At 43.1% G+C, this 15,492-nt stretch overlaps 1 long non-coding RNA gene across 2 annotated transcripts in view; it reads right to left on the reverse strand.

The window, feature by feature from the left end:
• The window catches only part of LOC128351719 (uncharacterized), a 42,100-nt gene that overhangs the window by 24,662 nt on the left and 1,946 nt on the right, over positions 1 to 15,492 (reverse strand). For both annotated transcript variants that reach the window (XR_008320002.1, XR_008320003.1), the window contains exon 2: positions 14,339 to 14,470. This is a non-coding gene — a long non-coding RNA (uncharacterized LOC128351719). The remainder of the gene's footprint in view (positions 1 to 14,338; positions 14,471 to 15,492) is intronic.

The raw sequence follows: 15,492 nt of genomic DNA on the forward strand, positions 1-15,492 counted from the left end.
AGCACAGTTACCCCTGGCAACACAAGATTTGCATGGAAATAAGCCAATTTGGAACCAAGGCAGATTCACCAGCCAATCATTCACACCTGTAAATCACCAATCTGAAGCTTGGAGGGTGGGATTTTCAAAAATTTCTGCAGGGAAACAAAATTGAGAGTAAGAGAGATCGTCACAAAATGGAGGTTCAAATCTCTGAATTTTTCGGGGACCAAATCTGGGTGATTTGTTTTGTAACCAAATCTGGGCATTTGAGCACAAGGGTGATTTGTTTTGTCTACAAATTGCCCAAAATAGCTAGATTCGGGTACAAATTGATTTGTACCCGAATCGATTCACACATCCCTAGCAGCAGCTCCCCAGTTGGCATTCTACAAAGTGGCTGCCCTGCCTACAGCCCTCACCTGGCCACCATGCATGCACAAAGGGCATGCAAACTAGATGCCCTAGCACTGAGTTATGCCCCCCACTCTGTAATCGGGAATTGCATGCATCAAGTTTTCAACCCATGCAAACATGGGACAAATATTGATAACTGCAGCATAGCTTGGACAGCCTGGCTTCCTGCCTTTTGTGCAGGAAGTTGCCTCCTTTCCCTTCTACAGCACCAACTGTGTGCTACAACACATACAAATAAATTGGGGTGACAGGATGTTACAGTGGTCACTAGCTTAGATCAGCTTTAAACAAGATTAGGCAATGTATGGGGAAACTAGGCTATAATGGTTGATAGTCATGAGAATCAAAAACACCTTTTGTTTGAGCGGCAGTCAACCATTAAGTACTAGCTTCTGGGGATAAACAGCACAGGATGGCAGTTAGCATCGCAGCCACCTCATAATAAAAATAAAGCAGGACAGGTATAATAGTCAAAATGACCTTGACAGAATGAAATACTGAGCTGAAACTAACACCACGAAGCAGAGAAAAATGCAAACTTCTCCACTTAGTAACAACAACAACTCCTCAAATGCACAGGTTTCTCCAAAGTGAAATTTGAAAAGCATTTCAGGTTTCCTCCCAAGGAGAAACTCTGGAGAATGTTCTCAAAAGGTTTCTCTACATCCCTGAGAGATACCTAGCTTAGCAGAAGCACATGTGAAAAGGATTTCCGGATTGCAATCTGAACAACCTGAATGTGAATAAGCAACATTATGCAGTTGCAAAAAAGTCAACTCTGATTTGGGACTGTATTACCAGAACCATAATTTCCAAGTCATAAGAAATAATATTTCCACTTATTTAGCACTAGCCCCACCTCATCTGGAGTATTTTGTCCAGTTTTGGGCATTGTAATTTAAAAAGACTGGCTAGCATGATGTGGAAAAAACCTCAAAGTAATTTTAACATAATATAGAGCATTAATAATAATCTGCATTAATAATGTTAATAATAAAGACAAACTAACTACTCTTTGGGCATTGCCTAAAATGTCCTTTTAATTTTGATGGGACTATTTTGTGCAGTTTTCCTCATCAGGTCAGGTGATGTAAACAAATTGGATCTAATTCAGAGGAGGGCAATGATAATGGTCAAGAGTATTGAAAACAGGTTGTCTGAGGAAAGGTTGAAGGAGCTAGGTAAGTTTAATCTGGAAAAGAGAAGACTGAAGGATGAGGAAATGATTGCTATCTTATAACCCTTGCTAACTTGGCTAAGAGGCACCTTTTAACGTGGTGATTCTCTTTATTTAGCAGGGGGAGAGTAACTGGCCCTATCCACCCCCAGCACAGTACCTCCAGTGACTCTTGCTGGTGTCTATCTTACATTTCTTTTAGATTGTGAGCCCTTTGGGGACAGGGATCCAACTTATTCATTATTTCTCTGTGTAAACCACCCTGAGCCATTTTTGGAAGGGCGGTATAGAAATCAAACAAACAAGGCAAAACAAACAAACAAACAAACAAACAAATACTGGAAGGACTGTCAAACAGAATTGGGAGAAGACTTGTTCTCTGCTGCCCCAGAGAACAGGAGGACTGGATCTAATATGTTTCAGGAAGGCACATTTGGTTGAACATGAGGAGAAACTTCTTAACAGTAATAGGGGTTCAAGAACAGTTACCTAGAGCAGTGAGCTTTCCCTCACTGAAAGTTTTGAAGCAAGAGGCTGGATGGCCATTTGTTGGGTATACTTTCCCTCCAGATCTTTCTGCTGAGGGTGGTACTGTGAGTGGGGATAGCGAGCAGTACCTTTAACAGTCTTAACTGGTGATACTGGCGGCAGGTTCAATCCGGGGCCTCTCCAGGTAGGGCTGGGAAAGACTCTGGCCTGAAACCTTGGAAAACCATTGCTTGTCAGTGTAGGCAGTACTGAACTAGATGGAAGGATGGTCTGACTCAGTCAAGGGCAGCTTCCTATGTTCTTTGCACTCTTGAAAGCCTATTGCTGCTCCCTGCCATCTCATGTGCTTAATTTAACTGTAATTATTTGGAGAGTGGGGAGTATTTTCTGAGCAACCTTTGTATACTGCCATGTACAAGTTATAGCAAAGCAGTGCCCTGGACTATTAACTGAAACTCTTAGGCCAGGTTCACAAGACAATATTTAAAAAGAAACAATATAAAACCAGAGCTTTGATTGCTCTTTTGGCTTCAACTCTTCCTGTGGCCAAAGAGTCAAGCTGCTTTGTAAAATGAGGAAGGGGAACGGAAGTTGTTAAAACAAAGGGGTGGGTGGGGACATAGCTCAGTGATAGGCCACATTCAGACATAATTCTGAACCCGAGTTAAAGGTGGCAAAGGTTGGAACTCAAGTACACCAGAATGTGTGAAACCACAGTTATGGGCCAAAAGCAACTTCTGGTTTGCCTCAGCAAACTCCAAACTGAACCTTTGGTTATCTCTAAGGTTCGTTGCCAAGACCTGAGGTTTGGCTGCCGAAGCATTACGTTCGACTCCTGGTGCAGCTAAATCTGCAGTAACCAATTTTCAAACTGCTTTTATAGAGGAGGTGGTGCAGACCTGCCTGAGAACGTGGCTGCTCCATGGCACTTCTCACTGGAAACCTCTCAGAGAACTAGTCCCACCCCTCCTGTCAGATAGGCAGCTATGGAGTTGCCAAGCTACAGGTATGCCGCCACACCCCATTTAGGACTTGTCAGCCTGTCAGGCTGAATAGTCACTCAGGGGCAAACCCTGATTCCTACTTTGTCCCTTTCTCCCACCACCTGGCAAGCCTTAGGAAAAGGGCATGGGATGACAGGATCACACTAAGTGCTTTGCTCCCTGAGAACGGGGAAACAGTGATGTATGTTCACAAGCAAAGACACTCCAAGTGGCAAAGTCAGCGGGGGAACCAGGGTCAAGTATAAAAGGCAGACCCAAGCAGGGGTCCTACAGCAGCAAAGTTCTATTTTTTTCATATATAGGTTGGGAAAGGGGGATCAGCCTCTTCCCCTCAAAAGTTATTGGTCACTAGGCTTACTCATGAGAAGAGCCATCTGGAAGAACTAACTGCAAATTCAAGAGATGGTACCCTAGTTGTACTAGGTGGTACTCTCAGTGCATGCTTCAAAATTAGCCCATTATTCTACAGACTAGGCTTGTGCGTTTTGATTTGGGTACAAAACGTTTTGTGCCCGAAAATGGCAATTTTGGAGGTTTTGTAACCAAAACAAACTCAAGAATTTAAAAAAACACAGAGATTTTTGTTTCCAAATCGAAATGACTGTGTTTCGGGCAGAATGCTTTGTTCTTCGGAAAAGCATTGCAATTGAAATTGACTTCTCTGACTCTCCACTCCAGCTGAGGCACTGAGTGATTAGCAGAAGATAAGATATACAAAAAGCTGATGAGCATGAATAGTTTAGTTAAGTGTTGTATTCAGTGTGATTGAATGCAAACTGACCTTGCAAAGGGATTTGGAAGACAGCATTTTGAGACAGAAATACCCAAATATCTTTGGGAGCTCAATGCAATCCCATTCCCAACGCTCTTGCTAAAAGCCATGGTATAAATTGTGTGGAGAAGCTTTTTGAGAAGCTGGTTAGGAAAGTTCTGAAATTACACAGGTTTTTTTTTTCCAAAGGTTTAGAAAGAATCTCTTGACTTGTTCAGGGCTCTTTTGAAGAGCTATTTTGTTTTACTTCTGATTTTTATGAGTTATAGTAGTGTCTAAGTTTTGATGCCCAAGTTGAGCAGTCTAGTGTAATTTAGGCCACAATGTAATTTGGTGGGACATGATGTCTAAGCCAGTGGTTCACAACTTTTGCCATTGCAGGGACAGGTCATCCACATGGGACTACAGGAGACAAAAGGAGGGGGTGGGGAATACACCTGTCAATCTATTGACATCCCCAGGAATTTTAGTTGCTTCTCTCTTTCTTGTAACCATGATCCATGGTTTTGCACTTTCTTAAAAGCAGTGATGATAAATCTCAACAATTCTGAACAGTAGGCTGATTTGTTTGGCCAAGGCTCACTCCACTTCAGTTAAATGAACATTTGAAGCTGTTCCATAGTACCAAGGCATTTTTATTTTATTTTAATTTATTTTTTTACATTTTATATCCTGCTCTTCCTCCAAGGAGCCCAGACCAATGTACTACATACTTAGGTTTCTCCTCACAACAACCCTGTGAAGTAGGTTAGGCTGAGAGAAGTGACTGGCCCAAAGTCACCCAGCTAGTATCATGGCTGAATGGGGATTTGAACTTGGGTCTCCCCAGTCCTAGTCCAGCACTCTAACCGCAACACCATGCTGGCTCATTGGTCTATCTTGCTATCTCAAATGACCTGTGGTCACTGTTCCATGGGGAGGGAGTGTTTTTATTGAAAGATTGCTTGAATCCACACAAATGGGTTGTGCTGCCATGCTAGTGCCACAGGGACAGGCTCACACCTGCTGCAAAATTCTCAAATAACTGTGCCAAAAAATTAAGTGTTGTTGTTGTTCATCATTCTCTTCACTCTTTCAACTTGATTATGTGGGGCTTCAGGGGCGAAACAGTGGGTTGGGTGGCAATGCCCCAAGGGTGGTGCACCCAGATTCTAAATAGGGCAAAGGGCTGATTTCTTAGACATTTTTGAGGTTTATGCGTCTTTAAGATTTTCCCCCATAGGGAATAATGGAGGTTTCAGCAGCCCCATAACTCCACCTGGGGGGCACTGGGATGGCCCGAAGCGAGTGGTGGTGTAGTGTACGGAGGGTGCCAACCCCCCCGATTGCTACCCCCATTGGGGTACTGGGCTTTGTTGTTTCTGAGGTGTTGAGTTTAGATTCTCTGGAAGCAACTGAGATATTTAATGAAAAATCATGAATCCACTCTCATATGCTACTAGAGAATCTACTCTCAGAACACCTCTAGAACAACAAAACCCTGTACTTCATGGGTTGGCAACCCATGTGGGTTGTTGGCACCCTATGTGCACTACACCGCCACTTGCTCTCGGCCACCCCAGTGCCCCTCAAGTGGAGTTATGGGACTGCAGAAACCTCCATTGTACCCTACAAGGAAAATCTGAAAGACACGTAACTTCATTAATTCTTTAAAAATCAGCCCTTTGCCAAATTCCTCTGAAAAAATTGTGGTAGCTTCCTTGCACCAACTGGGCACTACCACCAACCACACTCCACTCTGGGCCACCCTTTCCCCCCACCCCGTGTGAAGCTATACTTTTCCTGAAACCTCCTTCATACCCTATGGAGAAAATCTGAAGGACACGCAAACTTCAAAAATTCACCAAAAATCAGCAGTTTGCCCAATTCCTTTGAAATTTTTGTGGTAGCTTTCACTTATTGGGCACTATAACCCCCACCCACTCTTTTGACCACATGACCAATTTTTAATCGGAATTAATTTGGATTCAGATTTGGATTAATTCAGATACAAAACAAAACTGAGGTGATTCGGAAGACTTAATTTCGGACAAAATACAAAATGGGGTTGATTAGGATTTGGTACAAATCAAAACAGAAAAAATACAAAATGCACAACCCTACTACAGACTGCTCTCTTATGAGAGTGGCAGCATATGAGAACTCAATACCAAGCCAGGATGCTCCATGCAGCAAAGCTGTGAGGATGAGTACTTGGGCAAGTGCTGTCCTGGTCTTGGGGACTGCCAGCAAACAGATCTGCATACGATGCAATGCCAGACCAAGCCTGGGGACTTTGAACAAGTTTAAAGGTTTGTGTCTAACCCCTGTGTCTACATCATCCACTCACGTGGGCATGCCCTGTCAAATGGCCCCATTATGGCAGGGATAGCCAGGATGAGCAGGGTATCCTCTATCCAGGTAGGAAGCAAATATGGTGGCAGGTGGAAGCTTCAATCATTGTTTAAAAGGCTGCCACAAGCAAGGATTCTGTAGCTGCCAAGTTCTATTTTTTTCACAGAAAGGTTGCGAAAGGGGGCCTCAGGCCCTTCCCTGGGGGGATGTTTGCTCCCTAGGTTTACTCATGAGTAGAGAGAATGAAGAGATTCTTCCATTGTGATAACAATGGGTACAGACCCAGAATGGACAGCACTCACGCAAGAGAGTGCCAAGCTATGGGAGCTCTACATTCAGGTTTCTCTGTTGAAGAAAACTATAGGGAGGGGTACCCCAGAGACTGTCACCTTAAGTGGTGCAGCAGGGAAATGCTTGACTAATAAAGAGAAGGTTGCTGGTTCAAATCCCCACTGGTACTATATCAGGCAGCAGCGATATAAGAAGATGCTGAAAGGCATCATCTCAGACTGTGTGGAAGGAGGCAAAGGTAAACCCCTCCTGTATTCTACCAAAGAAAAACACAGGGATCTGTTGGCACCAGGAGTCGAAATTGACTTGATGGAACACTTTACCTTTTTACCCTAGAGACTGCTTTCCTTGACTTGGGAACTGCGGCCAGGTTTCTGCAAAACTGTGCCCCCTGCTAGCACACCCGGCCATGTGGAGATGTGCAACCCTGCTGACTCCCCTCCTCTGGGGCAGCACTGCCATCCTGGGGCAGCTGGAAATTGGGTCACCCCTCTCCCAAGAATCCCTGTGCCTGCAGTTCTGCATGTGGTGCTATGCTGGACCAGTCCCGGGAACAATGAATGGGTTTACTCACTATCCACCCGATTCATGCAAATGGTTATGTTTTTTGGGAGGTGGGGTGCTCAAGGAATGGTTTAAAAGGCAGCCACCAGCAGTGATTCCTAAGCAGCCAAGTTCTATTCTTCTCACACAAAGGTTGAGGAATGGGGGCCCAGACTCTTCCTCTTTGGGGGGTTCTTGCTCCCCAGGCTTACTCATGATCAAGGCTGGTCATCGGGGTTGGTATGGGTAAGCTGAAATACTTCTTCAAAGATATGGCCATCTGACCTGCCCACAGTGGATACAGTTGATTTCAGTTGGGTCTGCATGGACTGGTTTCCTTGGGTCACCCCTCACAACCTCATCCAAGGTCATGGTGGGACATAGCCCTCAGCACCCCCAACCATCCTTTGTCCTCCTTCCTCTACATATCCCCTCCTAGGGAGTTTCAGTGTTCCTCTCACCTCCCTTAATTAAAGCAAAATACAAATTCTCCCCCCGGAACCCAACCCCGCCCCCAAGAATTCATGTTTTTGTGGGACTATCAGGGTGCGGGACTACTGGGGGGGGGGTAGCAGTGCCATTGCTGGCAGAAGAAGTGCTGCCATGGCATGGCATGGTAGGGCAGGACATTTCAATGAATTTAAATGTCCTTTCCAAGCCGAGGGCAGGCAGAACACTCTGCAAATGCACAATCGCACTTGGCACACCCTTTGAAGATCACGGCCAATCGCAGCTACCCCACTGAGGTGGTGATGCTTTGTCCACAGTCTGGCCATGGAGCCAGCTGGGATCTGCCTTGGATGTCGTGCAGAAGGTAGGGGTTCCCCTCTCCTGCAACTGGAGTTTGGTGGGCTGCAGTTTGGCGAATGTCTGTGGTGCAGTTTGGAGTTACAAATTGAAACCTCAGCCACATTTAATGCCAGGTGGCCATAGGGTATCTGCCTTGCATGCAGGAGGTCCCAGGTTCATGCCATGGCATCTCCAGATGGAGCCGGGAAAGACTCCCGACAAACCTCGGAGAGCTGCTGCTGCCAGTCCGTGTAGACAATGCTAAGCTAGATGGACCAACAGTCTCTATTGAAGGCCAGTTCCTATGTTTCCCTGCTCAACTGCATGGGCAGTTCTTCCCCTTCTAACTTTTTTACCCTTGCCCAATCCCAAACATTAGTTCAGGAAACTTAATTGAGGAGCATATCTATACATCTTGTTGGCGGCTAGTGACCCTTTCCTTTGCTAGGTAAATTGCTGGTTAATAGCACAGAATAGGTGGTTGGTGGGATTAGCTCAGTGAGAGCTAATGGTTAGGAGATAACTTGGGATCTCTTTGTATTTGAATGAGATAGCTATCAGAGCTTGGGGAAAGTGACATTTTGATATACCACTCACCCCACACCTAAGGAGAAGAGGGCTGCTGTGAGGTGTGTGAGTGAAACTATTGCAATTTTTGCATTTTGAAAGAGGCAGTGAGAGATAGTTGTGAGTTACCTGAAAGTTGAAGGCACCTTGGGGGTGAAAGGTCTTTCTCTCTGGAGGTATCAAAGGAGGTAGCAGATCTCTTGTCTTATAGGAGTGCCTGCTTTCTGCTTCTACTTATGCATAGCATGTATATTTGAAAATAAAGCAAATATTGTAAAAATGTCTTAAATCTCCAGTGCTCTGTTGTCCAAAGGAAGCTAAACACAAGTAGCCTTCCCCCTGGCACATGGTGCTCAGAGAAGTGGAGGACATGGAACAATATTTGACTTCTGAAAGGTCAGGAACCATAGCATCCATTTGTGCTCTTACGTATGCCATGTCTTGTTGCTGTTACTATTATTTAGAGGGGAAAGAACTGAGGTTTTAAAGAGGCCTATTTTGAGATAGTTCTGACCAGGATATTCAATTCTGAGAAAGCTCAGCAGATTTCATGGTGATAATGCTTGCATGTCATTTGTCCTGAAATGTTGGATGGCACTCTAGAATAACATGTGCGGCAGCTAAGTAGGTGTTAGAACTTGTGCCAACTTGACACCTGTACGAAGCAGTCAACTTCTCCCAGTGTAATTTAGTAAGCGGTCTTTTGTTATTAAACCCAGAATTTTAGATTGCAAGCAGTCCACCAGTGAAGTGGAAAACAGGTCCCAAAGGTTGCTCGCCATGTCTTCTACCTGTAGTTTTTTTTTTTAAGGATTTTAATATTTAAAAGTCTATTACTAATTTCAGTGCTGCCCTCACAAACCTGCTTTGTAGTTCTGTTGCCAAATTATCCCTTCAAGGCAAGTGCTGTAAATAATTTCTCAGTTCTATTCCTAGCCACTTGCCAAGGTTATTATCTAGCTTTCCCAGAATCCCTTCATTCTGCCTTTGATTGTGTGTGGTAACTATGAAACAGTTATGAGATGCAGTCACAAGCTGTGGCAGTCTTATCAAGAGCGGAAGATGGTCCCAAGGCTCTGTGATGAAGCTGGTGGCTCAGCTGTTCCTGCTTCCTTAATACTTCATTTATCTTTTGATTTGGTCAATCAACAGAGCAGCAATGACAGGAATAAACATAATACAGGATACCTGAAGCGGGCATGACAGCCAGAGTGGGATGAGGATTCTAGAGAAAATGCAAAAGCCCTCCATTTACCTTGTACTCGAGAAACCTTCCTTGCAATATTCATCATAGCAACATTTCTTATCCTTATTATTGTTAAAACAGAATCGCCACAGCAGTAGCTGTTTTGTAACTTGTCTCTGAATATTTCTCTGATGTTACAAATTTTAACCCAGATAAAAATGGAATATTTTGCATTCCAAAATTTGAATGCCAGACTAAAGGCAGGGGCAAACATTGTGACCTGTATTTGAGGATCACTGAGACACTATTTTTAGCCCTTCTGAAGGACCACCACCATGACCATTTAATAAAAATGCAATAAATATGTCCAGCTTTCCACAAAAGGAAATAAGGAAACAGTGTCATTCTAAACTCTGCCATCCCGCCAAGAGTGGGCGGACTCACTTGCAGTGACCATTGGGGAAAAGACTGAAGTAGTTGGGTCACTAGAGTTCCCTAATGTACATTGAGATTCTCTGCTTTAGTATCTAGCCAGAGGTTCCTGGCTTCAAACAAAGGTTAACTGACTACACTTGTCTGTGCTCTGGTAATCTCCAGGATTGACTACTGTATCATACCTGCTTATATGTCCCTATTTTCCCATTCACCTGAATGGGAAAATCAGTGGCAAAGCATACTATGAGGCTTTGAGACTGAGCCTACCCAAAAATAAATAAAATAAAATAAAATAAATCACCTACCAGAAGCCATTAACCAGGAATCACAAAAATATATTTTTCATTGTTGTATGTCCTGATCCCAGTTGCATCTAATACTGCCCTGCGCTCATGAGGCTGTTGAAACCAAGCCTCTATTGGGATATTCTATACAGCGTGGCATGCACCGGAAAAGGTTGGGGAAGGGTTGTAAAGAGGGGCTACTTCAGCTTAACGTGATCTGTGTGAGTGAGGCTAGCCTCTGCTAAGTGCAAAACCCCATGGTGAGAGACGAGAATACTCATCACTTCCCTTTCCGTTCTCCTAGGGTGGCAGAAGTAAATGACGGCACAAGAAATGACAGCTGTGTAGAGAAGCACATTGGTTTTTGAGAAGTGTGGCTTTTCACATGTGTAAGACAAAACCTCCGCCTGCTGAAACTCTTCACAACTGGGAGGGCTGTAGCTGTGTGCACAGATAGGCGCTCCTCCACACACACATCTATCCATGTCATCAACCTTGCCCTTAAATTTTAATTTAATTTTCAGCGTCCCCAGTTCTGCCTGATTAGCTTTGCCACTGGGGAAAATAGGGACATGTTGGTAGGCATGATGTGTTGCATTGTACATGGGGCTGCCCTGGAAATGGCAGTTAGTTCAAACACAGCCGCTAGGCTGCTCACTGGACTGTTCATTGAGGCTATATCTGTCCTGTGCTTAAAAGAGCTGCACTGGTCCCCCAGCCCATTTCAAGCACCATTCAAAGTGCTGATGCACTTGCCTTTAATATGATGCTCATTACTACTGTGGCTTGGGATCTGGGTACCTAAAGACGTGGCTGCTCCCACATCAACTTGCCTGTAATTATCTCACCAGGGAGGCTCAACTTGTGCCCACAGTATTGTCTTTCCAGAGCCAGTAATGGCTTTTGGCGTCTCCATTTCTATTGTTTTAATTGCTGGTATTAAGGTATTTACATTGTTATTGCATTGATTGCATTAAGTATTGCTTTTTTATTCAACACCAACCTGCTCCCATATGATTGTGACTTTTTGTCAGCATTCCTCCTAAGAGTTTTGTTCACTGTCTGCCCCTTTTTAGCCAACATGCATTTTGCTCACTCTCAAAACCAAGCCATCACAATAAGTCTTTCAAACCAGCCTGATAAAAAGTGTTCATTGAGGGCACTATGAAGAAGCCTATTAACTGTCCTTTTGAGGCAGCAGGACTGTTTTCTGTCTTTAAAAGCCTATCCCACCAAACAGAGACTTCTATTAACCTCAGATCAAATTGTATGTGCTTAGCAATTCTTCAAGACATTACAGGTTTTATTAGAGGCCTGCAGCCAACATTTTAGTGGTCAATTGCAATGTAACCTGCCAATCAGCAAACTTTAAGACAAACTCTTTCTCCCTTGTCTTATCACCTTCTCACAACCCTTTTTCTTTGGCAAAACAGAAGAGATAAGTGATATGGGCCACCTTCTTGCCCATCTCTTCCTCATTTGCACATCCTCACCTTTTCACACATTTCTTCCTTTCCTGCCACCATTTCTCCTCTCTGTGTCTCAAATCCCATCTCCCTGCTGCCTCATTATGCATGTATGTGAGAACATAAATGGCATGCATGCTACCACATGTACTATACAATATCAGATGTACAATACAGAGTGAGTTCTGAATATCTTCTGGTTCATTCATACCAGCATACAAAAAAAGTGAACTGCTACAGTTACTATTTTGTAGAACTATTCTATTCTACTGCAGGAAACTCCCTTTCCATGGTAGTTTAAAATGCTTGTTTGTTTTTCACAGTAGGAAATGTGCATACTAATCCAAAGTATGCAAAATATTGCAGTAATGTCTAAATTAGCAGCTATTGTGAATGCACCCATAATGAGCACTTCCTATCTATGATTATGGTGTCACAAATACATTGGCACAGATATTCAGATAGTCACACTTACTAAAAAGATGATACTGATAAATGCATGCAACCATGAGCCATTACTATGGAGGTGACCTTAAAAACATCATTACTGAGGTAAACACTAATTTTAGGAAGACGTAATAAATATTTTAATTACTTACTTTAATTTTATAAGAGCATCAGAGCAAAGTAAATATTGCTTGAAGCTTTGACCTCTATTTAGTCAAGTTAAAGGTACTTTTGATCATCCTTATTGGTTAAAATGGAATCCTGTTTACTTCAAAGAAATGGTGTATCTAGTTACATGCATTTTCCTAAACCTGTTACAGAGGTGGGTGCAACTTCCTGCCTAAAAACATCAGCACAGTTGTGTTGGCCACCAAGAACCATTTCAATATGCTGAGGATGCTTGTTTTACACCTTACCATAGTGGCATAATTGCCTCCATTTGGTTGCTGTACCTCATAAAAGAAGCTCATCCCATGCAGGGGCTTAGCTATCATTGAACAGTGCGGGAGGGGATGTCCCTGGGCCCATGAGAGAGCGTGACACACTGCCTGGGAAACTGCTCTCCCTTCGTGCCTCCTGGACTTGGGGTGTGCAGGAGCCAATTCAGCATGTATTCTATTCACTGTTGCTTTTGTAAACCATATGTTAAAATTCTCTAATAAAAGTCAATCTGTTGCTGCACATGCATGCTCTAGGGAACAGCACCACAGCCGTGCGTGGCCTCTGCTAGAGTGAACACTGCGGCCAGAAAAGCGCTGGGCCGGCAGCAGAGCAGGTTAGGACCTGCTGCCCTGCTCCTTAAGGGAACTGCTCCCTGCCCCGTCCATGTCTGCATGAGCCATTTGTGCACATCCCTATCCTGGACTCATTGGCAAACTGCCGGCTCCTGATCGAAGTATGGGAGGCACATAATTTGCATAGGAACAAAAAAAAGAGCAAGCTGAGAATTTTGTTTTTCACTATGTCCATATGGTTCTTCTGCAGAAAAGACATGGCGAAGGGGTGGAAGAAGAAGGCAGGGGCCCCAGGGGCCCATATTCACTTGTTCCTGGGCCCACTTCAACCTTGCTATGCCGCTGTTCCTGTCCATGTGGGCAGCAATTTGTCAAGTCTCCATCAATGGCCTCCAGTCATTATTTGTTCTGCTGCATTTAAACTAAATCCACAGGTTGAAAAACTTGCACTAGATTACTATTATTATGTGCAGAATAGTGTTTTGGAAGTTGTAGCTTCCTTCTGTAGCAAAGAAATGGCTTCATTTATTTTGTTCTTTATCCTTATTTGTTCTTTATCTTTTCTATTAATTTGCAAAATCAAAGCAGGGCTGAGCATTGTTGGTGGATTTTTGCAGTGCTGTGGACTACAGTAAAGTCTTTATCTTGAGACTGAAAGACTAAAAAGTTGTGGCATAAGAGATAGATGTTTCTTCTCTCCTTGTTACTGATAATTGATCTTTTCTCCCTTTCTTCTATCCCTTGTTTTAACATTTTCTTATTGGTTGTACCAGAAACCAAATTAAGCAGTACAAGCTCTTAAATGTTACTGAATTCTCACTTACAGCAGCAGAATAGAATGGAACAGAAACAAAACAAAAAACCCTATTCCTTATCAAACTAAGAGAAGCTAGGCCGAGAGGATCTGTTTCTCTTTTAAGTGGATGATAACAGATACTTCAGTGTTGCAAGTGTAGTCCCCCCGCCCTCCTCAAGAGTAGAATGCATTAAAGAAGATTTAGGACAATGTGAGAAGAGCCATTTGCCCCTTCAATTATACATGAAAGACATATGAAAGTCAAAGGAAGGGGGAGAAATACTTTTTTCCTTGGGATTTTATTTATTTATTTATTTATTGCGCATTTCCAGGTAGGACTGGGAAAGGCTTCTGTCTGAATCCCTGGAGAACTGTTGATACATCAGTGAGGACAATCTCTCCTAGCTGGACCCAAGGTCTTGATACTGTAGAAGACAGTTTCATATGTGGCATGGATGTTTCTAAAGCAATACAGCCTCAAGGTCAGCTGTTCAAAGGGGGAGGGAGCCACCAATTCACTTGGCTATCAGAAGCCCCTGGTATACACTCTGGATCTCAGCCTTTGCCACCCCCCACCACCACCTTGCCCTTCGTTATCATCCCCAATATAGTTCCACCTCATACTCACAGGAGATTGTTGAACTTCTCTGTATGCAAAGAGTCCCCATTGCTGTATCTTCTTGTTGGCTTTTCATTCTGCCCTTTACCATCTGCACAACCAACAGAAATTCAGCAGGTGAAGCTTCCCTTTTTACTGCATCTGAATGCCAAAAAAAGCATCGCAATATTCACTGCACAAAATGACATCCTGTGATGATGTAATGAACTGGACTGCAGCTCATAAGAGATCCCTGCATGCACATTCGACCACCTTCATAATTTTGCATCACAGGCAAACCTTATCAGGAAGCCTGAAATGAATTATGAAAGTTCAGTGAGGCTGATGACTATAATAGCATGTAGGATTGAAACCTATATAAAATAAAATAAATGTGTGCCCAGGACTGGTTTAATAGTATTCATTCAATTTCCTAATTAATTTGACCTTTCTAAATTTCACTTTGAAACATAGTTCTATCATTGTATAGTCACGATTTTCTTGTTTTTTTAAAAGGAAGTTCAATATGCCTCATTTGTTTGAAGTTTAAATTAAAAGTTGAAAACTGGCTTAGACGATGCATATTACACAAAGAAACGCTAATGACTTCTGTCAGAAACCAGGCACAGGAGACACAAACTTTCTTTAAACAGTGATAAATCTTGCGCCTCTTAAAGACTTGACAAAACTAAGCATCTTTAAAATATTATGAGATGTTTGTTCAATTAATTATATGATATCTGATAAAAAGAGATAGGGGTTTGGGTTTGGAGCAATGCCACATAATTCCAGAAAAGGCTCTGCCCACAGCAGTTTTCAAATGAGAAAACCAGCTTTTCCACACAGTTGCCCCTCATCTCTGAGTTTTTATTTGAAATGCAGAAAACACCTAAAGAGTTGCAAAAAGAGTGTGAATCCACAGAGTTGTTCTCTTTTAAGGCCCTACACAGTCTAGGTCTCAGGAAAAAAAAAACCCTTATATATCACTCTACATTCATTAAGACCAATGGGTAAGATCCGCTGCCCCCATATCATTGAAGACCTGAGAGAACAACATGGATGCATAAATGTAGGTGAAAGGACCATAACTTTATGAAATAACATTAAACCTAGAAACCAGTGGGTCTACACTCCATCTTGCAGCAGTGTGGACACTAAACTTCAGGCAGGAGGAGGTAAGACAT

The sequence above is a fragment of the Hemicordylus capensis genome, chromosome 3 (assembly GCF_027244095.1).
Source record: "Hemicordylus capensis ecotype Gifberg chromosome 3, rHemCap1.1.pri, whole genome shotgun sequence".
NCBI lineage: Eukaryota > Metazoa > Chordata > Lepidosauria > Squamata > Cordylidae > Hemicordylus > Hemicordylus capensis.